The sequence below is a fragment of the Coturnix japonica genome, chromosome 9 (genome assembly GCF_054131305.1).
Source record: "Coturnix japonica strain WE chromosome 9, WE-NBRP24, whole genome shotgun sequence".
NCBI classification, from domain to species: Eukaryota; Metazoa; Chordata; class Aves; order Galliformes; family Phasianidae; genus Coturnix; species Coturnix japonica.
In genome coordinates this window covers 30871599-30898775 of record NC_140671.1, presented here as the reverse complement: position 1 = coordinate 30898775, position 27177 = coordinate 30871599, and the positions used below count along the sequence as shown (strand labels likewise).

General features: G+C 48.9%; 1 long non-coding RNA gene across 1 annotated transcript; it reads right to left on the bottom strand.

Moving 5' to 3' along the window:
* Nucleotides 1-15142: 15142 nt before the first annotated feature.
* On the bottom strand, nt 15143-19079 carry LOC146759904 (uncharacterized). Its single transcript, XR_014931878.1, has 3 exons — nt 18767-19079; nt 17599-17752; nt 15143-15266 (listed from the first exon to the last, which is right to left on the bottom strand). It is a non-coding gene; the product is annotated as an uncharacterized LOC146759904 (long non-coding RNA).
* Nucleotides 19080-27177: the final 8098 nt, after the last annotated feature.

The window sequence follows — 27177 nt, the reverse complement described above, 5'->3', positions numbered from 1 at the left end:
TGGCAGGCTGGGAGCTGGCTCAGCTGCCAAGCTGATACATTTGGCCTTTTTCCCCCTTCTCGCCTTGATTTTGGTCTTGCAAACAAAGGCATCACTGATGTCCTTTAGTCCCACGAGCAGCTCAGGGCTGGGGCAGGCCAACAGAGAGGCCACAGCCCATGGGAACTCCTATCCAACAAATGCCACACATCCTTCCTGACACAGAGTGCCTCTTATGCTCTGCCCTTCTCCATGCCCTTGGCTGATCCCAGGGCAGCCAGCAGAGCAGGACCCTTGGCTGGACATTCCTTTTCTTCCCAGACCTCAAACACAGCACATCTGGGGCAGCTGCTTTAGGGTACGGCTTTGGAAGGCTGCAGCCGCTGCTCTGAGCATCCTCCAGTGGGTATTTCCCATGAAAAGTGCTCCATTCCGCCTCGAGTTTGCCATTCCTTATAAATATTTTATGGCTCTTAAGTAAGAAAATGTTACACAGCCGTTAAGTGTGTTGGATGGCTCTTTAAGCCTCCAGTGTTTTAACACTAGGCGGTTTATCATTACTAATTCCTTTGGTAATTATGGTAGTAACAATGATCAGAGTGCTCTCATTCGGTTTTAATGGGGTGTATTGGTTCCATGAGAACTGTACTTTGGTGGTTGGTAGGATGCTGTCCTTTAGGGCAGGAGCATCACCAGGACAGCAGTACAAGACAGAGGGCAAAGGAACAGCAGAGTGGTTGTGTCACCATCCCCATTGTGGAGATGTGGCACTGAGGGCTGTGGTTGTGGGCATGGTGGGATGGGGCTGGACTTGGGGATCTTAGAGATCCTTTCCAATGTTGTTCTATGGAGGAGAGCGCTGCTCCCGGCCTGGCTGAGCATCACCCCCTCCCTCCATCCCCTCAGCACACCCTGTGCCTCTGCCTTTACAAGCACCCCAAGTGCTTTATCAGAGAGCTGTTTTGTTTTTTAACAAGTGAAGCAAGAGAGCAGGGGAGCGCGGCGCCGGGGCTGTGTTTGGCTGTGTAATGTTCATTTCATGCTCCGCAAGCAGTTGCCGTATTTAAATTGCAAATATTAGTAATGCTGTCAGACTTCAAGGGTGAATGTGACTTATTCATCCCAGCATGATTTGAGTTAAAATGCATAACTGGAGCTCAAGCAGACAAGTCACATTTTATTGCAAAAAAAAGACAAGACGATGGTGTCTGTATTAATGAAATTGCTCCAGATTGATTATTTCTCTTTTTGAGTGGTTTATCAGGGAAACAATTCTAATTCCTTAATAGATAGAGGAGCTGTCATGTGCTTTTTGGCTGAGAGGCAAACCTGGCTCTGGTGCATGGCAGCCCTGTAGCAGATCTCACAGTGGGCCTTTGCCATGGGTGACGATGCTTTTAGGCACTGGTTTAGAAGCTCAGAGCCTGGGATTAAGGAGCAGCCCTGCAAAAGAACAGTGCTGTGCCTGCCCCATCCACGGTTAGAACCCAACTCATGCCATTCTCTGCTGCTGTGATGGAGGGTTTGCGCCAGCAATGCCAAATTTCACTGCAGGCTGCCAATTTCAGCCCATGTTCTGAGGCTCGGTTTGAATCCTTAACATCAGAGCTCAGTTTATTGAACTGCATTATCTGTTCCTAGCATCAGCTTCTGTAACCAAAAATTATATGTATGTACATATAAAGTTGTGCTTTCTTTTCTTTCCACTAATACATTTAAAATAAATTCCATGATTAAAAATGTTAAGAGTTTAATTGTCTCCCCTATTGTGCCAAAGTTCAAAAGGAACATTTATCAGTCTCGAGTTTAGGCTGCGATTGATGTGTGCAGCTGAAAGCTTTTTAATTCACTCAACGGGAAACAATGAGCACAACTGATTAAATTTGAGCTGGTAATTTATTCACAAGCATCAGCATTTCACACCCTGTAAGAAAGTTTGCAACCACGGGGCCATGGGAGGTGGAATGGAGTGCTTGGTGTGGTTGGTGCCTATGGGAGTAGCCATAGCCATACTGTGTTGGGATGGAGGGGATGTGCAATGCTTGGGGTGGGGACCCACAATGCTGCTGCTGGATGGAGTGGATGGGGAAGGCCCATTGTAATCCAGCCCCATAATGTGGTTTGCAATGTTTAGATTAGGCCGGAGAAATTGCATTACATGTTTGGACCTTTCGCTTCATTAATCTTGTTATTGCTGCGGCACTGAGGGTCCATTCAGACAAACATTTGGGAGCCTGGATGTGTCTCCCCATTCCAGCAGAACGTGTGTGATGACTGAGCAGAGTTTTGCTCTGCACGGAGGGCTCCAGGTGGGCAGCAGAGCAGCCCTGGGATGCTCTTTCTACATGCACAGGCAGATAAATGATTTCCTCCTCTGTGGGCTACAGCAGAACTGCTCCAGGAGCTCACGCATGCTGCTCAGCATGGATTTGTTCCAGGCTGTCCCTCCCCCGGAATAAGTTTAATTGGTAGTTAGTAAAGATCCGAACAGATTTGGTGCCATATTTTTATATTAAAGGCAGAATGTTCTGTCACAGCATTTCCACCCCACACCCATAGGGCTGTTCCTCATCTCAGCTCAGCCCTGGGCTCAGATACGCTGACATCACATCCAGCATAGCACTGCCTCGTGTTTGCTCTGTTCAAAACGTGCAGAGATTTTAAGGGCAGTTGGGAAATTTGAGCAGATTTCGCAGTAAAACTTTACAGTGTATTTCTGAATGATTCACCCCGGCTCTAACCTTAAAACCCCTTTATCTCTCATTACCAACACGCTCAGGTTGGTCGAATGCATTCCCTTTCCCTTCGCCGAGCAATCTTTCCTTCACCTGCCCATTCACTTTTATTGTCCAATAAAGAAAAGGTCAAAGCCAACATAATGAAGCTGCCGGTAGTGCTGCATAAAACCACTCTTTCACCACCTGTAATTAGGGGTCGGTACCATGAACGCTGAACAAATACTCTTGCAAAGGTATTTCAGCAGTGTGTTATTGTATTTTAATGAGCAAAGCTTCTGAGGTGGCGGCAGTGCCTGCAATGAGCTGCTTTGCATGGGCCCCTCCTGAAGCTCTAATGGTTTGGGTAGAGAGTGAGGGGTGATGGGGATCACTGACATCCCTCAGACTCAGGTGTGGGTTGTTCCCTTTGCCCACCCTGGGGGGTTCTGCTCTGTGGGCCCCATTGCCCTGAGGGTCTCCAGTGAAGGATGCAGCGCACGGAGCTGAGTATGTTTGATGGCAATACCTACAAAATGAAACCCTTATCCATAAACACTCCTATACCGCTAACAGCAAAGCAAGCAATTGCTGACATGAAGGCTGTTCTGGACAGCATGCTGCATCCGTCTTAACAACTGAAACCATGCCAGCATGCTGATATCCTCTCTTCTTTGCCTCCTGCCCTCCCTCCGACCCATCAGGTGGGGATGCCCATGAGGAGCACTGCCAGTAGTTGGGTGGTGATGAGTTAAAGCTGTTTTATTCTGCCGTCACTCTTCCTGCTCCAGGGAAGACAAATGGTTCATTATATCGCCCATCATTTTCTCTGATGCCTGGCTGCCTCCCATAGAGATGTTGGGGCTGCACCATGGCACGTCATTACCATGATCTCTCAGAACAGACGTGGAGAGCAGTATTTCCTATTTGGATGTGTTGATTCATGCCAGGGGCAAACCAGAGCGATCAATTTTTATTTTTCTTTAAAAACCGCCTATGTCGACAGACATAGCATGAGCAAATAAACCATAAAGTGCATCTTTCACCGGCTCAAGAGGAAAAGAAGAGAAAAATCCGTGGCTGCCAAAGGTTTTGCAGCAGTCAAACAGATCTAACGGTGGCGTCTTTCAAACCCACTTGAACAAATATGGGCACATCCATTGGGTCCGGGGCACCTCAGCCATATATGTGGATGTCTTCATGTGAGTTATTCTTGCTAAGTTAAGGGAAAACAACTATTGATGTTGCTTTTTGTAGCAGTCAAAACGCATATTCACAAATGGCTCCATGGACACTCCGTTCTTATCTGTGTTCCTGATGGTAAATAATGGCTTTCTCCCGGCTTTTAAGCATGTCTGCCCCTGGGAGTGAGGGTTGCAAATGGAAAACGGTTGCACTCATTGAATCTGTGGCCGTTGGGGGAGATGTCTGCAGATATTTCAGCAGAAAATATTTGGAAGGCATACAGTGGGACAAGGCATACACTGAGTATTCATTGTGGTGGCCATCAGGATCTGGTCTCCTCAAGGTAAATATTGAACTCATCTCCTCCTGAGCAATATTGCCTTTCCAATCTATGAATTATGATGTTCAATTTAGCAGAAGTCTGTGTCTGTGCTACAGGCAGGGCAGAGCAGAATGTGAAGGGCAGAACGAAGCCCTCCAATGGAAGGTTTACCTTCCACAGCAAGGGAAAGGAAGGCTAAGGGAAAAAAAGCCATCAGAAAGCTTAGGGTGGATTTCTTTCCCCCTGAAAAGGCTTCATTTTCACTTAAAAGAATGACTCACTCCTGGCTCTATGTATGACTACACGTTGTTAAAATAATAGGGCTGGTGTTTCTAATGAAGTGATGGCTGGCTGTGCAAGGAAAACACTTGAGTTTTGATAGCAAAATCCTGATTACTTTAACTGGTACAAGTGAGTGAGAGTTCAGAACCTGCACTGCACAAGTGGAGCACACCATGGGGACCTCCAGCAGTGAAGAAATCAGCGTGGATTTGGTATTTTAAGTGGGATTTTTGTGTGTGCCCCATGCAGTGTAATGGGATGATGCCAACTCGCAGCCAATTGGAGGCCAACATCCACCAAAACCTATGGATGGATCCCAGCCCTGTGCAGCTCAAAGCACCTCTCCCAGCACCACAGCTGCTCTGTGTGCAGCCCCATGCAGCCCCCAGAGATCCCCTTTGGTTTCTCTGCTACATCAAATGAACGAAACACTTTGCCAGCTTGGAGAGAAACAACAATAAAAGTGATTAACAGCAGGGCCTGTTAAGACATAAAGAGCAAAGCGTGTTTTATTTTCTCGCTGGAGGTTATGTTATTCCTGTTGTTATTTTTAACTGTCTTCTCCCTGGCTGCTCGAGGGGAACTGGAAAAGCACACTTGAAATTAAGTGGAAATTGAGGTTCAGTTCAGGATGCTGCTCGAAGGGGCTGGAATGGCTGCAGCTGCTGCCTGCTCCCAACCACGTTACCTTCCAGAATGGTTTTTCCATAAATTGGTGCTTTATTTTGATGGGCAGGAGCCATTCCTGTTCACACACTTTCAATGTAATGTGGGAATTAGTAATTTGTAATAGTGGCTGAAATCACTTTCTAATACATAAAACATAAATACAGCAAGCACGAACAAATGAGCCATAACTCTCTCTAATGGAAAACACTGCCTCCCTTCTTTTTATGGTGTATGGAAAAAATGGCCCCACTATTTTCGATCATTAATTTTGTATTGGCCCAAACCGTGGTGCTGCTGGTTTCCAAAGTACTTCTTGCAAAATAATGAGGCTATTTATTAGTACCAACGAGGCTGCACAGAAAGAACAGTTGAGATAGTTTCTATAGTAACTCTCTGCTAAAACATTTGACATTCACCCCTGCTAAATCTGTTCTGCCGCCTTAATTGCGAGGCTCAGCCGCGGAACCCGTGGTGGAGGCTTTGGGTTGAGGAGTCCCCATGCTAATTTTTCTCCATCCATTACATGATCCATTTTAAGCCATAACCTCTATTCCTGGCAGCGATAGGGCTGGGCTGCTAATAGGGCAATGTCTCCATTTTGGTCAGTACAGCCCTGGCAATAGCTCTCTGCTTTGTGCCGCTCAGTGCGCTCTGTCTAGTTGAGGACCTGGAGAAAGATGCATCTCCTCCTTTGGTCATGCTTCCCTTTGGCACAAATGCAATCCCAGACCCCCCCAGGCTGCCTGGGCTCAACACAGGCTCTCAAAACCCCAGTGAGGCTCAGCAAGAGAGGGAAAGGAGCTGGGCTTACGCAGTCCTGGTATCTCAGCGCTGTGGAGAAGTAATTGTGTTGGGCCATTCAGTTACTTCCACAAATAAAGAAAAACACAATTATTCACATTCACCAGTCGGATGCTCTGGGAAATAAGAACTAATTCTATTTTTTATACGCTGCTCTAGGAATGGTCTGTATTGACTTAGAAAACAATAAAAATCCCTGGCAGCCCATTTATGCATTCAAGCACAACAACCTGCCTGTAGGTTACTGCAGTGCCATGCGTGCTCCTTGCAGAGCAGAGCTCCTTTTGCCCTGGAAAAGCTCTAAGATCATCAGGTCCAACCATCAGCCCACCCCACCATGTCCATTAAACCACGTCCCCAAGTGCCACATCCACGTGGTGCTTCAAGACCCCCAGGGGCAGTGACTCCACCACTTCTTTGGTGGGGAATCTTGTGCCAGTGCTTGGCCAAAAGATGCTCACATGCCCAAAATAGCCCACAATATTCAATTACCTCCTGACTGCCGTTCGTTCTAATCTGTCTGAGGTCATCCTGGAAGAATTATTCACCAAAAATAGAAAAAGTTACCACCGCTCACCGAGAGCACGAGGACGAGCCTGCAGGAAATGAGCAAGACAGTTTTATGAGTAAATTAACAAGATTTATGACACCAGCAAGTCAGAGTCAGCACTGAGAGCTGCTCCTCCTGGTGCCCCATGCTGCAGATGGGCAGTGTATTGGGGGTGGCTTACAGGGGCTGGTGTGTGGGGGTGGCTGTGCCAACTCCATGGGAGCTGTGGATTTCACAGGGCTACTCCTTTCAGCTATTTTTTTTCCCCAAACTGCTCTCTCTTCTGAGGAGAAATCCCTGCCATGACGTATTGCCCACAAACAGCACATGGCAGGATAAAGCATTATAGCTAATTCTACATAATTAAAGTGTAATTGGAAGAAATAATTAGTGAGGCTACCTCTGATCCTCAGCAAGGTCCTGGTGTGCCTGCAGCCCTCTCCAGCTCTATGGGGCAGCCCAGGGCAGCAGGAGCAGGGTCAGGGCAGGGGCACTGGTGTGGACCCCTCTGCACTGGGGGGATGAGGAGCTGGGGGTTATTCTGACTAATTATACCTTATTATTCATTACTTCTAATCACTTTGTCATGGCAGCCTCTTTCCCTCACTCCTGTGGCTGCCTTGGCACAGGAGCGATCAGAAGTCGATGCTCCCCAACATTTCCTTCTCCATCAGCACTCCCAGGCTGAACACTCCTATGGAAAACCCAAATGGGAAGCGCTAAGGCTCCCTGTCTGCTGGCACAGCAGCTCCACTGCACTCAGAGCTGTGCTCATTTCTGTTCCGCTGTGCTCTTCAAAGACACTAGTTCCCACAAAAGCCACCTGCTGAACACTGCTTTGTTCTCTCCCAGCTTTGCAGGACAGCAACAAATGCCCGGCACTGATTAATAAGAGTGACGTGCGTTCTCATCTGGCCATCACTCTGGGCATAATCACAGGTTGCAAGGGGATGTACCATGAAAACAACATTCTGGAACCGGGAGGTTTTGGGGTTATCTTTTAAAAGCCATTGCTTAGGGAAGGCTCCCTGCTGTTCAGATGCAGCTGCAGGACCTGTGTGGCTTCAATCCTGCACCTCAGTGCTGTGCATCACCTCCTGCTCCCCAGGCAGTGCTCAGCTCCCTGCAAGTCACCCCTTTGGATCCCTTACAGCCTGGGACTCCCCGTGCACCATTGGGCTGGCAGCACGCCACGCTGTACACCACGGGAGGCTGTTGTGTTGATGATGTATGGCACAGCCCCAACCCCGAGCACTGCGATGGTGATGGATTGCAGAGCTGTGCTAAAATACATCAGCATGAATTAGTGCGAGGCCGGCACCTCGCTGAGCGGGAGCAGCCGCACGTGCAGCAGCAGCACCCAGAGAAGGGGAGAGGAAGAACATAAGAAATCCAGGGAGCAGCTGAGTATTACACTCACTTATTGCTTTTTTCATAGTGAAAAGGATGATCCACGGGCTCAGAAAACAAGCAGCCCTCATAGGCTGTGATGGAAGGGCTCCTATGAAAGACAACTCTTTTTGTTATGGCTGTTGGTGGGCATGCTTCGTAGGAGGAGGGAATGCTTATAATGCCTATTTCAGTTTTGGCTGGAAAACTTTCATCATTATCATTTCAATTAAAATTGCTCTTTGAAGCAGTTTGTCTTCAGGCTCTGCCACATGAATCTTTGCTCTTTTAAACACAGGAAACTTGAAAACAAAAAAATGACCCTATTTTATCCAGGCCTGTTTTATTTCCCCTTTGATGGGTTCCATCCCATGGTTCTTGTCCAGGCATATTCAAAGCAGGGCAGGCAGAGCAATGGGGCCTTTTGTGGGCAGGCTTTTTGGCTACCTTCTCTATGTGCACCTGTATAGGGTTGCCTAGGAGTCTTAGTGACCCATGGTGGATGATTCCCTTAACTGTTCTTATCTTTACCTAAGATGAAGCTGGATGGTTCTCTTGCCATTTCCCAAGGCTCACTCTCCTACCTTCTGGAATGAGAGATGAATATACATGAGCTGGAGATTATTCAACGCTTCCATAAAACAAACCGATGTTCAGCACTAATTTATGGATACACTGAATTATCTCACACAAATGTAAATAGGATATAAAAAGAGATATCAAAAAGCGGAACCTACAATCGAGTCAGCCTTCTCGGTAATGAAGTAAGCAGAAGGAAAGAGTAAAAAGGAGCGGTGTAATTTATGCATCTGAGTGTCCCATTCTGTCCTCAGGAAGGCGAATACCACTGGCTGCTGACTGTCCTTGGTAACTGCTCGCAATGTCATCTTTTTAATGAAAATTAAGTGCTTTGGTTGTACCAAGTAGAAGCTGTGCCGACATGTTTAATTGCAGCACTGGGAGATGGCAACCTCAGTTGAAAGGAAGTGGGTCCTCGGAGGATTCTGCGTGGTCTTCAGAAACAAGAGACACCATGAACTTGTAAGGTCTAAAAGTACTTTTCCTCGTATCTCTGCATTCCGTTTCATCTCCTCTTCATTTTCTCTAATTCTCTTTGTCTGCAGCTTTCGATGAGCTGACGCAGCCTTAATTGCAGCCGCATCTGCCCACCCTATGAGTGATGCCCACCCAGCGCAGCACTTCCAGCCCTGCTGACAGAGCATGGCACAGGGTGTGTGCCCCCATTGCAGCCTCCCATCCCTCATCCGTGGTTTTTTTTCCTATCAGCATCAACCAAGACTGTCCCTGCCCCCCCCAGCTGTGCCAGGGCCGGCTTTGCCAGCAGAGCTCCCAGCACTGGTTGGGATGGTTGCTGGCCCTGGGAGCCCCACGGGTGGGAATGGTGCAGCTTTTCCATTGCTTAAGAAAAGCTCGAATAAATCCAGTTTTCAGATGCTGTATATTCCACTTCTAATATATTACGCTGTTTTTCATTCCCATCTTCCAGCTAAAAGCAAATCCCTTGCTGGATTAGGTTAGCCTAGAAAAACTCTGTACATAAGCAATTACACATCATTTCTGAGGTGTTTTGTCTCCTCGCATAAGGAAATCAAAATCCCCAATCAACAATTCATGGGAAGAAGCGGCTCCAACACAGAACAAAATGCGTGTTGTGTCCTTTCTTTAATCAAGTTAATGGTCATCATTTCACATGCTAATATCTCCTCGGTGGTCCATCAGCTCGCTGCAGCTGCAGCAGTGTTTGATCTGGTGCAGTTTACCTAAGAGACCCAATTACAAGCTTTCCTCCAAGCAGGCAGACTTGGAAACCTGGCGAATAAAAAACCCTGCTGTGTCCACAGCAAAGTTTTCCTCTGTCATCGCAGATGGCAGGTGAATAATTTCAAGGCTTAAGGTAAAGCAACCAAACAGCAGCGTGGTTTCTGTCCCACTTTTTTCCATTCCCCAAGGGCTTGGGAACCAGCAGGAGGGCACAGGGCTGTTGGTTCCGACTGGAGATGCAGCTCTAGGGCTGCAGCTGGTGCACGCTCAGTGCTGGAGCTGCATGGCCAACAGTCCTTGCAATCCAGCAGGTGGGTGATGAAGAGCTGCTTGCATCCCACCAGCGCCCAGGACCCCTCCGTCTGACTGATGAGGCTGGAAGCACAATTAGCATTGCTTTCCCCTGGTTATTTTAATTGGATCCGTGGCGACGTGCCGGCACAGCAGCCGCCGGGCCGGGGGTTGCGTGCAGCAGCTCAGCAGTGTCCCACCTCCAGGCTGGGGATGCGCTGGTGTTGGCATTGCCATCTAGTGGCATTTGCTCACAGCTGCCTTTTGCCCTCCATTTTCTTACACAAACGATCGATAATTACCAATATTTGATATGTATTCTTTTGATCTTTGCATCTATTTGCTTGGCGTGCTGTGCCTGGAAGAAAGATGTTAACCAAAGGCAAATCCAAGATGTTATCAGCTAACAAAAAGGTGCACCTATGGTCTGGATTGGCTTCCAAGAGCTCCATTCCCCCTTTGCTCAAGTGGGGAGACAACCATGAAGCTCCGTAAATGGCAGAATCAATTTTCTCATATATTATCCAGGCAAGGAGTAAAATGCAGCAGAGTACAGAGTATGTGAAGATTACAGTGTGAAAAGCAGATGAAACCCTGGGCAGCCCAAAGCCAACATGAGGCGCTGGCACAGCCCTTGGCTGCCTGCAGCATCCCCAGTGCCCAGCAGGAGCATCACCTGGGCAGGCAGTGATGTTGGGAGTGGGGGTGCCGGACTCAGCACCCAGATGTGGTGTCAGAATGTGGCCCCTCTGGCAGCCACTTGCAATCTCCAACAGCTGCAAGATAAGGGGGCCGCTAGGGAAAAGCCAAACCAGAAAGATAAGAGAGCTTATTCCGTTCAATTATTGAGCAGATAAGGCAGCAGAGGCGAGCCTGGCTCTCCTAATCCATCCCCATGTGCTGCAGAGGGTCGGCCTCTTCCTAACGAACCATCCCCACGAGGCTGCTGCAGTGTTCATCGGGGGCTCAGCGGTTCAGACCTCCCACCAGCTTATTTTTTAATATGTAATTAGCCTGCAAGGCTAACCCTAAGCACAAGATTCACTCAGTGTGTCTGCTTTAAAAATGAACTGGCAGAGAACTGAAAGGGAGCTCGCTCAGATGGTGCCAGCACCAACCTATGCAGGGCCAACCCTCCTGCAAGAGGCTTTGTGAGCCTGGGACCACTCTTGCCCATATTTCTTGTGAAATACGAGCTTGGCATTACTCACAACCTTTGCACAAAGGTTAGGAGAGAGCTTGCTGGGATTTTCCCAATGATTCGAAGTTGGGATGCGCTGTCAGCAGGGAAGAAGAAGCGCTCCCCATGGCACAGAGCCCACAGCTGGGATCGTGGGTGCAGAGCTGTGCAGAGCACAAGGTCACAATCCTGCAGCAAAGATGCTCAGCCACAGCTCATCCCGTCCACTGGGACCACTGCCTGCAACCACGCATGCTGTGATCTGAGCGGGGCACAGGTTCGTGCTATGGGGAGACTTCCTCAGATTTTTAATTATCACAGGCAATTAAGACTTTAATTCTGCCAGGCTCCAGCTGCTGTGCTGGCGGTGCTCCAGCATACCGGCCACCAGATCCCATGCAGGGATGCTGGGCATAAAGCAGGAGCTCTGGGATGGGGTTAGGGTGGCAGCCTGGCAGGAGCAGGGCCCACTGCACTCCTACCTGTGCACCAGGCTGAGCCCTGACTGCTTTCACCATCCCCACCAGGCAGATTCAGTGCACACACCAGGCAGAGGAAGCAGGAGAAGGAGCAACGTGAAGGAAAAAGGATGCACGGAGGGGGAACATTGTGCTCTGCTTCTGGCTTTGCTTGTCGGCTCTCCCTTGGGCAGGCAGCTGGGAGCAGGGGAGGGAGCTCTGTGGGCACAGTGCACCATGCACCTGGGGACAGCAATGCCCCTGGGCTCTGCTGGGTTGCCAAGCAGAGTCCTCTGCACCATCCTTTCTCTTTTTATGATGAAAACATCCTTTGTAGCTGATCCAGCGCAAGTTAGCATAGTTGTAACACACACACACATGAGAATGTGTCTCTCTACTGCTGCCTTTCCCATTATCACAAGCAAATATCACCTCGAAAAGCAGAGGGAGTGTGAGCTCTGCCTCGCCTGGCGTCCCACAGCGCAATTAGTTAGCGCACATCAGCTGAAGCCTGAAATGTGGAACACAGGAATCAGAGAAGCTCACCCAACGAAACGGAAAATGAGAAAGCCTCGCCCAATGGAAGAGCTCTCCAAATATAACCATGGCTGCAAAATTATGTCAGAGAATAATTCATATTCAGAAATAGCTCCGAAACGTAGTGGGAGCATGAGCAGCTAAATAGAGCGAGCCATAAGGAACAATGCGCAAACTGAGTGAACGTGGTGGACGTGGCAGAGGAGAGCCTGGAAGTGACAATAAGGAGTACTCCAAAATAGTTGTGAGCAGGCTGGCTGTGCTGGTTTGTACGGCAGAGGGAAAACCTTGGGAAGAGGTGGGAGGTTTCCTCCCCACTGATCACCTTCTGTGTGGAGGGAGGTGATGGGGAGGTTGTTCTTCCCGGCATGGCTCACACTGCTCCGTTGCTTTGGAGTTATTCCGGCTGCTGTCCTTAATTAAATTCAGTGTGATTGGATTTGATTAAAAGGTATTGATTGTGGGGAGGGGGCGTAAGGGGCCGTAATTGTGGCCATTTGTCAATAGCTGGGAGCAGATGGGATCTCATCATTAATAAATCAGTGCCGGTGCTGCTCAATATGCGGCCGTTGTGGTGCAGAAACACAGGTGGGCTTTTCCTCTTCTGGGCTCAGTGACAGATTAATACTGTTAAAATTTGCAGGCAGTTGGAGCGAGGAATGAGAGGAGCCCCAGAACAGAGGGAAGAAGACGGCTCAAGGCAATGTGAGCTCCTGTTCCCCATGTGAAGGGCTTGGTTTGTCCAGGATGTGCTTCTCCGACTGCTGAGATGTGGATAAGTTACAGAGCGATGCCTGTTAGCTCTGCAGCAGCGTGTTGACACGACTCCAGCAGAAAATAAGGACTCAAATGAGCAGATTGAACACTTCTGATGGATTTGCATTATTTTCAGCACTCTGTCCTAACTCCCGGACGGGGCATGTCGAATGGCTCCTTCCAAGCATTTCCTATGTCTTTGGAAATGAAATGGGCTGCGCTGATGCCTTCAGATGTCTATTGGGTGATATGAGCCTAAAAGTGCCACTTCATGCTTCGAGATGCGGCTGCAGTAAATCAATCCTATTTCCACTGCTTATGAACCACAAATATTTTGTCAGGGCGATGCCAGCTCTACAAGATCAAGGGCAGAGGATGCGAGGGGCCCTCAAGGGTTGATTCCAGGGTGCAGCTCAGCCACCAACCCCCTGCTGTGCCATCACCATCACCCACCACGGAGCATGAGGACACATCACCTCCCCATCTCCTGAGCTCCAATGCCCGGACACTGATCTGCACTGACTTAAAGGCTTCGTGACTAATGTGACCATAATCAAAATGGACCATAATCATTACAGCAGTAAAGTGATCCTTGCATTTCCCTATTACTAATCTTCAGCTTCTCCTCGTGACCTTTACTTTTTAAATGTTTCAATATAAATAATGCACTTCTGTGAATATATCCCTCTGATTATTTCCCACAGCTCTGATTCTCCATGTGCGACAGTCCCTGAAGTGGTAATTTGTTCTCTTTCCTGGTAATTGCAATTTTAGAAATAGCTTTCTCAAAGGCTTACAGCCTCATCTCTGCTTCCAAGAGATTTCCTCCTTCCTCCCCTCTGCTGCTCTCTGTGTGCCTGCGGTGACACGGGGTGGTGACATGGGGCAGAGTGGGGGCTCACACCGCCCCAGGAGACCCCACTTCAGCTGGGAACCTCCTAATGATTTCCAATTAACTCTTATTAATTCCAGCTGTACCAGGTTCATTTATTCAGCTGGAATGGGGAGCACGCTATTACTGATAATAGCAGATATTTTTCCCTTCGTGTGGTGATAAACAGAGGGAAAATGGCCCAGCAAAAGAGTTGTTGGTGGGAAAGCAGAGAGACCTGCGGTTAGCCGTGATTAATCCCCATCACACTCATTCATAAGAAGTTAACTCAGTGACCGCTGGATGAGCTGTGCTTTGGGGCAAGCAGCAGAACCCCATGGGCACAAAGCCCCCCCCCAGAGGCAGACAGCCCCCAACTCAGCTCTTCCCTGCCCATAACTTTAACATCTGCCCACATCTGAGGTGGGGACATGACAGGGAAGTTCCTGACCCCTTCCTTCCCCCCCAGAACCACTCCTATCCATGCAGTGCCATGCCCCTGGGCCTGACCTTCCACACCAGCTCAGAGAAATGGTGATTAATTTCAGCTGAAGGTTAAGAGCCAACATAAGCTACAAAGTCAATGACTAATCTATTAAGCTCCCCAGTAACTTAATTTACATGTTTTTAATGATTACTTCCTACCTGGGCACTCTGAAAACTAATTGGACTTGAATCGTTAAGTGTATTCAGAGGTGGACTCAAATTAATAAGTACCACTCAGGTCTGCTTTTAGCTGCAAAAAGAAAATCAACGGCAGTTCTGTGCTGCCAGAGCCCTCATTGCTATGCAAATACTGCAGCCTCCTCCATTCACGGGGTATCTGCTCTCTAATAACGTGGATGCATTAGCTGGGGAGCCAGGCTGTGCTGCACCCGCTGCCATTTAGGAATTAAAATCCCAATTAAGGGCTTGATGCACTTCTTGAAAATGGAGGTTTGTTTTTTTCTTCTTCTATTGTGGGGAAAGAAAAGGAGATGTCTGTTCAGGACTTGGGATGGGCAGCAGGCCATGCAGCATCCCATGGCTCCCAGGGCCAATCAGGCTCAGTGGGTTTTGTTCAGCTCCAGCAGCTGAAGGTGGGTCATTGTGGGTCCATGAACATCACCTGATGTCCCATCTACACAGCAAGCAGATGAGGCGGGTCCATTCCTACACACAAGGAGAGCTATTGCTTTGAGGAAAGGATCTGGTGATGAAGAAGGAGATGTGGTTGGAATGAGAAGCACCTACTTAGGAGTTAACATGAAAGCCCTTTTAATGTAATTTAATGGAAGAAGGCAAAATGAGGTTTCGAGATGCAGCACTGGCTCTCTACTTGAGGGGATGAACGCTGGTATTGGACCAGTCTACAGAAGGATCATACACACACACACACAAAAGCAGCGTGGTATTTATTCCTTGAGAAGTCTGGCATCTTTGCTGGAGCTGTGGGAAGTGAAATGAATTCATTCTGCATCGGATGCCTACAGATGTCCTCTTCACAGTGTGTGCCCATGGCTGCAAAGCCAGGATGCTTGTTAGAATTGGGGTTGGGTCCGTGGGATCCTGGTGTGAGCTCTGCTCTGCAAACACACTCATACAAGGCAAGGGGAAGGTGCATCACTGCGTCCTGCCCATGCAACCACAAGAAGCAAATCAAAGGGTGCACAGCTTCTGCAACCCACACAGGGGCTGCACTGGAAGTGATGCCCAGCAGAGCTGTAGCACTGCTCCCAGCCAGGCTGCTCTACCCAGGGCAGCCCCAGCCTGCAGGATTCCTGCAATCATCATCATCACGAAATGGAGAATTTCGCAGTTTGCCATCAATTAATAGCTGAGCAAACAGAACACAGCGGTTATACTGGGGAAGATGCTTCCCCCCCCTAAAGAACAGTTCTTTTAATGAGGCTTGTAATAATAGCAATTAATTTGTGTACGGCGGAATGTTCAGGTTTGCAAACAAGAAGAGGCAACAGCTTCACAGTATGGTTGAATCACATAAGCAATGTCCCCCCCATCCACCCTCCCAAACCTTCTGAGCCTCAAGCGGGTCATGGAGAATTGATTTTCCTGATTAAAAAGTTGATCAGAATAAATCCACAGCCCCACGAGGCCACTCGTTGGGTTGGACCCACAGTGCCATCTCCAATGCCCCCAATGAGGGGGGTGCCATGGATGCTCCCCACCACAACCCCTGGGCTCAGGGCAGGGCGGTTGCTGGGCCCTGCAGCTTTCCTCCAGCACAAATAATGGCTCTGACAGTGGAAGCTGAATTTCCTCTCAGTCCTCAGAGGACGGAGCCTTTCATTGTGGGTTTTTCATTAGCTCACAATACAGGAGCTGTACAGATGCTGTCTGTTCCCCCCCAGTAGCGAGGAAATTATGCACCTGGGCTAGCAGCCAACATACAGAGGATTTATGCTTTCCAAGGCCTTTTATTAACTTGACAACATATGGCTCTATCCAGAGCTCTGCTCCTGTTCCCCAGCACCAGGCTGGGCTCTCCCCACTGCCCTGGGGAAGCACAGAGGGGGAAAGTACTCATGCCTTGGAGTGGGTGGGGGTTAATGAGGTGACACTGAACAACTTCCATATTTAATAGCATTTTAATGCTCTTCCCCCCCTGTACAAACACAGAACAGTTTCTAAGTGGCATTGCCAAGCTCTTAGGAAGGTCAAAGGATCTTTGGCATGTGCCTGAGCTCAGGGAGGCACAGAACAAGACTGACTGACACAGGACAAGCCATGACTCCAAGCAGCTCTCCATGGAAACACATGCTGAAGATACACTTTCCACTCTAATTGGGACACATTCCTACACCACCAGGAACCAACTTCTGAAGCAACTGAACCCCAAAGACAACCCTCTGCTTTTTCACATTCCTATCTGACTTTATTCCTCATGGATTCCTACCATGAAAGGCTGAGATGATCCCTTTGGAACCACTGCCTGCTCCAGACCCCCATCAGCTCCATGCACAAGAGGCAGCATTGGAAAGCAGAGTGACAATTGATTTTTGTCTTTAAAGATTCGGGTTGCAATTGATTCCTTACAGATGGAAGCTTTGCATCTAATGAATGCAGTGATGCTCCTGGAAATGCACACTCCTGGCAGCAGGGCTGGGGGCAAAGGATGCTGCTTTTGTTTTTTAAGCATTAGTAACTCCCAGCAAAAGCTCAAACAGCGGAGCTTCAGCAGGTGAAGGGCTGGCAGGAGGTGGGAGCAGCTCAGAGCAGGCAGCACTGCCAGGAGAGACCTTGCCAAAACATTTTCATATCTCAATATGTGTGGGAGGAATGTCTAACGATGTTGAACTTAAACTGGCTGGAAAAGTGTCACAGTGCTGCCTGGCTTTAGGCACTTCTCTTTCCTCCTCAGCTAAAACAATGCTGCATGGCACTGAGCTTCCCCCCCCAGGCTCCCAAGCCACGTAGCTTGGCCCTATGTACACACATGCTGCAGCACTGGATCCTGCCCCACACCACAGGGGCCGACCCATCAGAGCAGAACCTGCCCAGGGGCAGCAGGGAGAAGCCCTCTTGGAAGCAGCAAAGGGCTAAAGCAAGCTGAGAACTCAAAGCAGGCACCCATCCCCCTCTATCCCAAAAGCCCTGCTGAGCTTTGCATGGGCTGAGTGCCCCCTCCCCCCCGAGGTTGTGTCTCACTTCCATCTCCACTTCCAGCCTTCCCCTGCAGCCTTGTTTAGTATCTACCAAGTATTTCCAGCTCCTGCAGCTTTGCTTTAAGAGCTTGGTCTGAAAGTACAGCTTTGCTTTGCAGTGTGTGAGCTGGGATGGCTTGGAGCAAAGGGAAAGGAGAAGAAAAGAGAAGGGAAGAAATGAGACTTACCCACAATGAAGCTCCTGGTCTTCAGCTGTCCCCTGCTAGATGTGCAGAGCTCAGGGTGTTTTCATAGATGTGTCAGCAATACACTGGAAATGCCATCAGGAGCTTTGAGTTGAGATTAAGAGCTGCCATTTCTATGTACACGAAATGCTTCAATCTGATGGAGGAACAATCCCAATAAACCCTGTGTAAGCTCAAGCACAGTCTGGAGCAGAGCAGCCCCTGCACCCCCAGCCCCCACCATCTGCACACCCTGCTTTTCCCTTCATGCTCACACTCACCTCCCAGCCATCCCGGCCTGTACATCGTCTGTTTGTGCATCCTGAGTGCTGGATGAGTTTGTTTACCAAAGCTCCTTAAAGTGTGGAGCATGAAGATACAATGGCGTTGGAGTATTGTTGAGTGCTTTCAAGAAGATTACACCCGCTGAAGTAGTAATTAATGTTTGTTTTATTACGTTCTGGGGGATGATCGGCCAACAAGATAATTCAAATAAAGCAGAACATGCTCTGATTGAGCACTGCTTAAAAGCTGATTCATTGCAAAGTGGCCCATGCAAAGGACTAATAATTAAGAGAAAAGGCACAAGAAGGAGCATACTCACCACTCGCCTGCCCTTCTATGTCATTCAAATGATGGAAATTATAGCTTAACGAGTGCAAATCAGATGTGCTCTTGAGAATTTTGCATATTTGGTTTCCTTACCCACTGCATTCTCCCCCTCATGCTCAGCACAGTACAGATCCGGTGGGGTTTTGGCAGCAGGACCGGGGCTGCTCTGCTTGCTGGGTTAATTCTTTGCTAAAGTGTCATTAAGTTATACACGGGGAAATTACTGTGCCCCATTATATGGTAAATAAACCTCAGCAGGGCTCGAGTGCTGAGCGTTTGGCAGGCTGAAATCCATCCAGCTCTGTACTGGGATCTGGCAGCACCTCTGCTCTTTCCCATGGAACCAAAGCAGCACGGAGCTGCAAAGCAATGGGTTGGGGTGCAGGACCATTGGGCAGAGATGTCACCTGTGCTGCTCCAGTCCCACAAAACACCCCATTCATTCCCTTTCCTTGTTTGCTGATTCTAAATCCCCTTAAATGGGGAAGAGATGAATCTTCTCCATAACGGAGCAGGCAGGGCTAAGACAGCGGCTACACCTGCTCTCCATATCAATTACCTGCTGCACAGGGATGCTGGCGAAGGGAGGTGCACGATGTGTCAGTTAAACGGCCGGGAGAAAATCGTCCTCCATCTGTTGAAATAAATTCCACCACATTTATTTCTCGGAGTAACCGTCCAGGGACGCATCGCCTTACCAAGCGGTTTGGAAGCCGGGATGCTCCCTGAGCCGCGGTCCCACGGTCCTGGACCGAGGGCTGGATTCTTCTCCGTTCTATGGGTGAGGATTTTCCACCAGATGGAGCCTGCGGGCAGACGATGTGCAGCGCCGGGAGGGGAGCGGCTGTCCGCTGCGATGCTGTACATCTCCCATGCAGGGCTGGAAAGAGACTGCCTTGACTTGCCTTGCTTTGCCATGCGAGCTCCCTGGGACCCGTTGCAGGCCGTTGTATGCATGTGTGCACATCTGTGTGCACCTGCCAGCTGCAGGCATGCAACCATGTCACTCCTCCTTGGATCTGCTGGCTCAGCTGGATGGATCAAGGGATGCTGCCAGCCATCATCAGACACAGCCTTGAAGCGCTGAGAGCTCCCACCAGGACCCCTCAGCAGCCCTTCTTTCCCAGGCTCAGTGTGGACCCATGAGATACCCAGCAGCAATGTGTCCTGTGAGCTCAGATATACATTGGCACAGAACCACAAACTAAAACCACAGACTCTCACTCAGCAGAAGCTGCTTTGCTCTGAGCTGACAGCAGGAGTGAGAACCACATTGCCCCAATCTCTGCTCCTTGGCAGGGGGCTGAGGAGCAGCTGGGTGAAGTGCTGCCTTTGCTGCTTCCTGGTCAGCAGCCACTCAGACCTGAAACGTGTCACATCCAGGGAAGAAATAATAGTTTCCAGAGGGGACGGCTCCATTTTGCAGCCATCAGGTGTTCCATCTGAGAGCAGAATGGATCTGCCAGCCACAGCATCTGCTGGAAAGATGGGAAAATATATATATAAGATTATATATACACACATTATATATATACCCCCCCATTTGTACAAGTAAAATACCCAGGTGGGTTTGAGGAGAGCCCACCTCAATGGGGCACAACACATTGCCAGCATCCCCATGGGCTGGGCAGGCAGCAGTGCTCCCACACAACATGCACTCTCCCTTCTCTATTGACATATCACTCCTCTCCTTGTTAATCTGGAGAGGTGGGCGAGAGCACAGCATGGATTGAAACAAATGCCAGAGCCCAAAGCTGAATGTCAGGAGCAGGGGGTGCTCTGTGGTGAGGCTGTGCCCACGTTTCCACCTCCAGGGAAAGCCTCTGCCTCACTGTAAGCTGGTTTGTAACCAGAGATCAGCAGAAAAAAGGTTTATGAGCATTTCTCCAGCACCTTCAGCCACGCTGGTTCTTAGGTTCACTTACTGGAAATTTCCCTCTTGCTAGAAATTCCTGAGGAGCGGAGGGAAGCACCGCTTACTGTAAGCAGCTTGGGTAGAAAAATAGCATTGTGCTTCACATCATTTCCACATTATGCTAATGCACATCTGTTGAATGTCTCCTTCCCATTATGAATTCCAGCAGGTCTTTTCTAGTAAGTGGGAATTACTTCCATTCTTTGGTTTTTTTTTGGGGGGGTTGTTTCTTTAATTGCTAAGCATTCAGTGGCCATGGAGATGCTTGGGCTCAGAGTCCTCTATCTGAGTCCTCTATCTGCATGGAGGGGTGTGCTGGGAAAGCCACCAGGTGAAAGTCTTTGACCATGGAGCCTGCATAAAACAAACTTAAGGTTGCCCACACCCCTCTGAGATCTAGTGATGTATGTGGCCACATGCACGTTACCATAGGGCTTAACCATAAAAGATGTAAAGGGATTTGCTGGTGACACGATGCATGGGGAAACCCAGAGCCTACAGGGAGCACAAGGCTGACACAAGGGCTCAGAATTAAAAGTTTCTGTTAATTAAAATCGAGGAGCCCTAATCTTGTGCAGAGTGGGGCTGGATGGGCGCAGCTCCTGCACTGCAGCTGGCAGCACAGGACAGCAGAGCTTCATTAAAGCCAATATAAATGGAAAGAGGATTTGGACACACAGAGGCGACAGATAAGCAGTGACAGGGAATATAGAAACATGGCCTACTTTTGTCAGCCTGGGGAAATCGGCGCCGTATTATTAGAGAGGCAACACGGCCGCTTTGATACGGGACACCGTGCCTCCCACACGGGGATCAGGCAGGGATGGCAGCACTGGGCTGCAGCCAGCAGAACCCACCCACCACAGCAGCATCTCAGGGCTCACCTTTTGCATCCCAAAGGCACCAGAGACAGCAAGGCAGGGGGTGTGCTTGCCTCCATTCCACTTCCCATTCCAACACCTCTGAGCCACGAGGCCTCAGCTGCCCTTGCACAAAGCACAGGGAATCCTTGAAGTCTAAGCCTTGGTTCTGAGCCCAAGAAGAGCAGACAGCACAACCTCTTGCTGTCATTGCTGCTGCAAGCTCAGCATCCCAGCACTAAGCTTCCCAGGTGGGACCTGACAGCATGTGCCACCAGCAGCACCCGGCCAGGAGCCTGTTCTGCTCTTTTATCAGTGGGAGGTTTGCAGCAACTCACCTTCCTTCTCCTGCTTCCTTGCAGGCATGTCTGTCAGTGCTGGCCCGGAGCCCAGCAGGTGCAATTTGTTCCTATCAGAGCACTGTGCTCACAGCTGCCCTTCTCCTGCTGCCAGCCTGGCTCTGTGCTCCAAGCCACAACATTGCAATACTGTGTGTGCTGCAGTGCTGTAGGTGCTGTAAGTGCTGCAGGTGATGCGATGCCATGGGTGCCACATTGCTACAGGTGCTGCAATGCTGCCAAGGTGCAGAAGTTGTGAGTAGTGCAGGGACAGACACCTACTGCCAACCACCCTCTCCAACCCAGCTTGTCCTGCCCTTCCCTGCCATGCTGTTGATGCACACACGACTTTATATAGCAAATGCTTTCGGTGTGAAACTCACCTATTCTGGGACACGCGCTGCTCGCACCGTGGTGATTAATGAGCGAGACAAAGACCTTCTCCTTGCCCCATCACCCTTGAAATCTGCTTGATCGTGCATACTGAGCAGGAAGAAATTTCAGCTATTATCCTTTTTTAGTGCTCTTCAGGTGGATCTTCGCTGTGATTGCAGTCTCTGGGTTGGAGGAGAGTTGTTGTCTGAGCAGGAGGTCAGATGGGAATTCACCTTGCTCTGGACACAAGATAATACCTCTGATTTTTGGAGCCTTTTGGCTTTTTTTAGGGGAAAGGAAAAGAAAGAAAATACTCACTGTCTAATTACATTGGTTACAGGCAATCAGATTTAGTCATCTTCAGATGGCTTTCATTTGACATTGATTGATGACACTTCAGCAGCTGCCCCGAGCACCTTCTGGCATTGCAAAGAAGTTCTGCAGTTACACCAGCATCTCTGCAGGGTCTCTTCCATCTCCAGCCCTGCTGGAGATGCCCAGTGTAGTGTAGCACCCTGTACACAATCAATAAGTAAGCAAAGGTTAAACAGATGTTTGGTTAAGTAAGATTATCATGATAGAAAGACAATCAATAATAAATGGAAATGCTCACCAGTGTTGAAGGCTCACAGCAAAACTCCACCAAAGAGCAACATACAGAGAGAGATCCCTCCTTAGTGGCAGTCAGCCCTTAAATAGGGGCTAGGAGAGCTGCAGCTGGGATCCACCCCCTCAGCAGAATTGCCTTCACTTGTGCTCCCATGGCTGACTCAGTGCTTGTCTCAGGTGGTCAATCAGAGGTTCAGACCTTGATTCAACATTCCTCTATGGCTGGGAATCTGGAGCTGTGGGATCACACACCTGGGAGCTGGTGATGGAAACTCCACTCGGGCCCGAGGTTTGAAAGAGAAGAGCAAAGTACAGCTCTGAACAGTCCCTATCATCCTTTATAACACTGCACTCTGATAATGGAACAATACTCTGAAGGAGAAGGCTGATACAGCCGATAAGAAGCAGATTTGTGTTTTTGAGATAGGAAAGTGAACACAGAGGCTGAGCATATCGCTGTAGGGAGGCACTGCACTGACAGCAGCACTGCACTGGTGCTCCTGCACAGCCAGCTCTGCACACCGTGCCCTTGGTGTTGGACTACTCAACACCACTCGCTGGGAATTTGGCCCATTTGGAGCCTTTTTTCATCCTACAGGCCTAATGTCAAAGTTTCCATGCTGTACTGTTCAAGTTGGGAAGCCTCTTCTGTTGCCTCGAAGAGTTTTCTCACTGTGCTGTGCTTGCAGCCCATGACCTTGCTATGGAGCATTGCAGTGTTGGGTGCTCTGCCAAGGAGCACCGCTGACGTGAAGGGAGATAGACACCTTAATAGTCTGATAAGGAAACCATCGGAACATCCTGATGTGAACATAATAAATAATAAATCCTTCCCCGTAGCCGAGATGTCAAATTTTCAGACCAGTTTCTTAAAATAAATAACGGTGTCTTTGAAATATGCATGTTATCTTGCAACGGAGCGATGGGTTGGGAACAAGTCTGAGCTCCAGGTCCCCTTGTTTTCTGACGGGTCGCTGAGGAAAACCTTCTGTTCAATGGGCAGAAAGCAGCACCCAGGGCCAGACCCCACATCTTTCCCAGTGGGGTAAGGTGGGGATGCAGCCAATCCAAAGAGCTCTGCGGATTTATGGCAGAACACAGCCTGAATAATTGAGGGACTTGGGCAAGCCGCTTTTACAGAGTAATTGAAACACAGAGTACTGCACCTAAAATTCCTAGCTATGTGTTTTAGTGAATAGCTTTAAGCAGATAATCACTTCCCTTTGCAGGGAAAGTGCAGACGGGGTCAGGTTTGATATGCTGTAAATCAGCGCGCTGGAAGGAGCAGCACCTTGTTGTTACTCAGCGTGCTGCTGCCAATTTGGAATTGATGTATTATTATTCTACAGTTTGCTGTTATAGATGCTGCTCTTTGGGGGATGAAGTATTCCCCTCGGCACTCAAACTTTAACATTAAAGGTAAACTAAAACAGCGCTGCTGCGCTGGGAGCCGAAAATGAGATGGAATAGAAGCGTTTTCTTTCTTTGCTAAACACAAAACGCGTGCGAACCCATTGACTCCTTGGGCTGTTTTCATGGTTAATTTCATGATTTCTGGCATTCCCTCATTGTCCCAGCCCCATGCTTTCTCAGTCAATGCCTCAGCCTGGGGTGCAGCTCTCCTGCCCGAGGAGGAGGGATGGATGTGAGCCGTGGGTTGGGAGCGCCCAAGCACTGTCAGCACCGCAGGAAGGGAGATGCCAACAAATGAAGGATCTCCTTATTGTTAGAAGGTCAGCAATGTTTGAGTCTGAGGAACCCTGGGGTTGCAGAAAAATTGTGTTGATGCAGGAAAATAACTGGGAGACTGAATAGGGAATGGCTCGGTGGTGGTAGGAGTGCTTTGACCTCAAAAAGAGCCCCACATCAGCTGTGCAAGAACGCGGCGGAGGCGAAGCACAAATCAATAAACAGCAGAGATCTGTCTGATAAAACCAGCAAGGGAAAGATGAGACATGAGCTGACAGTCAGGAGGTGGATGTAGGACAGGGAACGGCTTCAGAAGTGCACACGTTAAAGAGAGAGACCCCGAGGCAGCACCCAGGAGCACGGTGCTATAGGGGTGAGGAAGCTGATGATCCCAGTGTCACAGTGTTGTGCCCATGAGCCCTTCCCTGCACGTTATGCCTCACGTTATCACTGTCTGCATTGGGAACACACCCAGCAACAGATATCCCGGCCGATGTAATTGAATTATTTAGGGGCTGACACGGCGTGATGGAAGAGGCTTTCTTCCTATTTTTAGGTTTCCATCTACAGGGCTGGAAATTACAGCCATTAAAATGCTCTATTAGGAATGATATATAAAGGGGAAAGGAAAAAAAAAAAAACTGATCAGACTTTTCTGGTGCACATGGAGCATTAGGATATCATTAATTTTAATGATAGAGCCCGAAATTACAAAGCTATTATAATCACACTTGAAGTTGCCGAAAAAAGAAAAAAAAAAGAAAAAAAAAAGGACCATTCTAAATTATTACTAATGAGTAAAAAAATATTTAAATCATATTTAACGGCCCTTACAATTACAGTGGGTATTGCCATGAGCTAATGGTTACATTGGCTGGTTCTTCTGGACGGCAAACACTGCCCAGCCAGACTCAGGACTTTGTGTGATGGTGATGGAGCAGATGAAGGACTGATGATATGGGAATGGGTTCCATCTTGGGAGCACTGAGAGCTCTGCTGGGCCTTGGAGCTGTATCTTCCACAAAGCTATCTGGGAATGCAGTGAACACAAGGGTGGAGCTGTGTGCATGTTGTGTTGGCTCATGGTTTGCTTTGTTAGTTTTCTTCTCGTTTTGCCACTCCTGGAGCTTTGTGTGGGGATGGTGAATGTCCTCCTGGTGCTTGGAGGTTCATCCAGGACTCAGCACAGCCCTCCCTTTCCTCTGAAGGTTAGAAATGGTCCATCAGCCACTGAGCATAAAATATAATTACAGCCCAGCGTGCTCCCAAGTCACAGCAATTAACGTCCCCCAGAGCACGGGAGATTTTATCTTGGTTTTCTTTTAAAACCTGAATGGCAGAAGAACAATGTGCTTCTATAAAGCAGATGGAGGAAAAGAAGAAACTTCAGAAATGAAATCCCAGACAGAGGAGGCTGTGGCCTCCCACCTGCCTAGGGAAGGGCTGCGTGCACCCCCAGCCCTCTGCCCCACACCTCTCCTCAGAGCAGAACAGCATTGAGGGAATTAATCAGACTTTGGCCCCATGGATGCATCCACCCCAGGCCTTTCTCTATGGAAGAGCCCTACCCAATGAGCATCCCGCTGCTGGCTGTGCTCCCACAACTGTTCAACATCGTGGATCAGAATGCCTAGAATAAATACACCCGGCTGTAATTGTCTATGCAACATTAAAACCATTTTCCAGATGCATGATATTTGAGATATTGCAATAAAAGGGTCAAAAACTTTTCAAATTCATTAGGCTCTTTGTACAAAATACCTGCCTCATTAAGTGCCGAGGAGATGGCCAATAATGGGAGGTGAAGCAGAGGGCCCTGGAGATTGGATGCACACATAGTGCTGATAAATGGCTTCTCAGTGGATATTCCAGAGCTGGCAAGGAGAAAAATGCCATCCCACGGTTGAACAAACTTTGAGTTTAGTGCGAAAATTCAAGAAGCACCTTGGTCAGAAAAAAAGCATCTCTGTTCTGCCTTGTCTGATGGCAGCGTGACCTCTGGGAGGGAGCTGCGGAAAGCCAGGAGAGGTGAGCACTGACCCGAGTCCTCCAGCACTTATATCAGGCCAAACTGCAGCTCTGAATCCACAAAGAGCTCCTATTGGATCAGCGTTCCCAGCTCTGCATCTGGGATGTGCAGTGCAGAGAAGCACCGAACCCTCCTGATTAATAGGAGGCAATGAAGACAGACAGTTTCCTTTGACCAGGGCGATGGAGTCAGCAGTTTCACTCTGCTAAGCACATGGTTTTTATGATGTTCCCTTGCAGTGCTGAGCAAAACACCCCGGTAGAAGAAGATGTATAATGCTATCTGTGGAACAGCCTATTTTCTAAATGGAAACTTGCTATTTAAAAAGAAAGCACTTTAACACTTTGGAAAATATGAAGGTCCCCAAAGCTGAATTTTTGAGTGCTCATTTTGCAGCCTGCAAAAAACCCGAGTTCATTATGGAACAGCAGCAAGCGCCGGGTGGCACCGCTCCAAGACGCACTTACAGCATGCATAACTTTGAGCAGATCTACAGTCCCAGTGCAGTCAGAGGCATTATTCACACCCTAAAAGTTAAGCATTTGCTTAACTGAGTTTTTAAAACGAATTTACTTTTTCACTGGGCCTGGCACTGGCTTTGCTTCCAGGCTCATTCCTGCCCTGAGAAGCCGGGTCCTGCTGCAGGCAGGGCTTCAGTGCCACCAGATGGCAAGGCTCCTACCCAGGCTTCAGCCTGGCTTTGTGGCAGGGCTCCTCGTGCATGGTGTTGCTGGGTCCCCATAGTCCCAGCACTGCCACACTCTGCTGTATTCGTCCCTCCTGAACCATCTCCATGTCCCTGCACCTTGCCCACAGCACTGCCAACATCCTCAGTGTCCTTGTCACAGTGCTGGGAGGAGAATTCACAGCCAGCTCTTCCCCTCTGCTGAAATACCAGCATGAAGCTGACACACAGTAGAAGAAGCCTCAGTCTGATTTCATCTACTGCACCGGGCTTGGCTCACCTGGCATTGGGTTACCTTGGAAGGGGTAAGAGCAGAGGAATGCATGACTTGGACACTTGGTCCAAAGGCATCCTGGCTTTCTGTGCTGGATCTCAGTAAATTTGGGCTGAGCTTCACCAAACCGATTGGTCTGATCAGATTTATGGAGCGATTCCTGGATGAGGTGAATAATGAAAATGGCTCATGAATA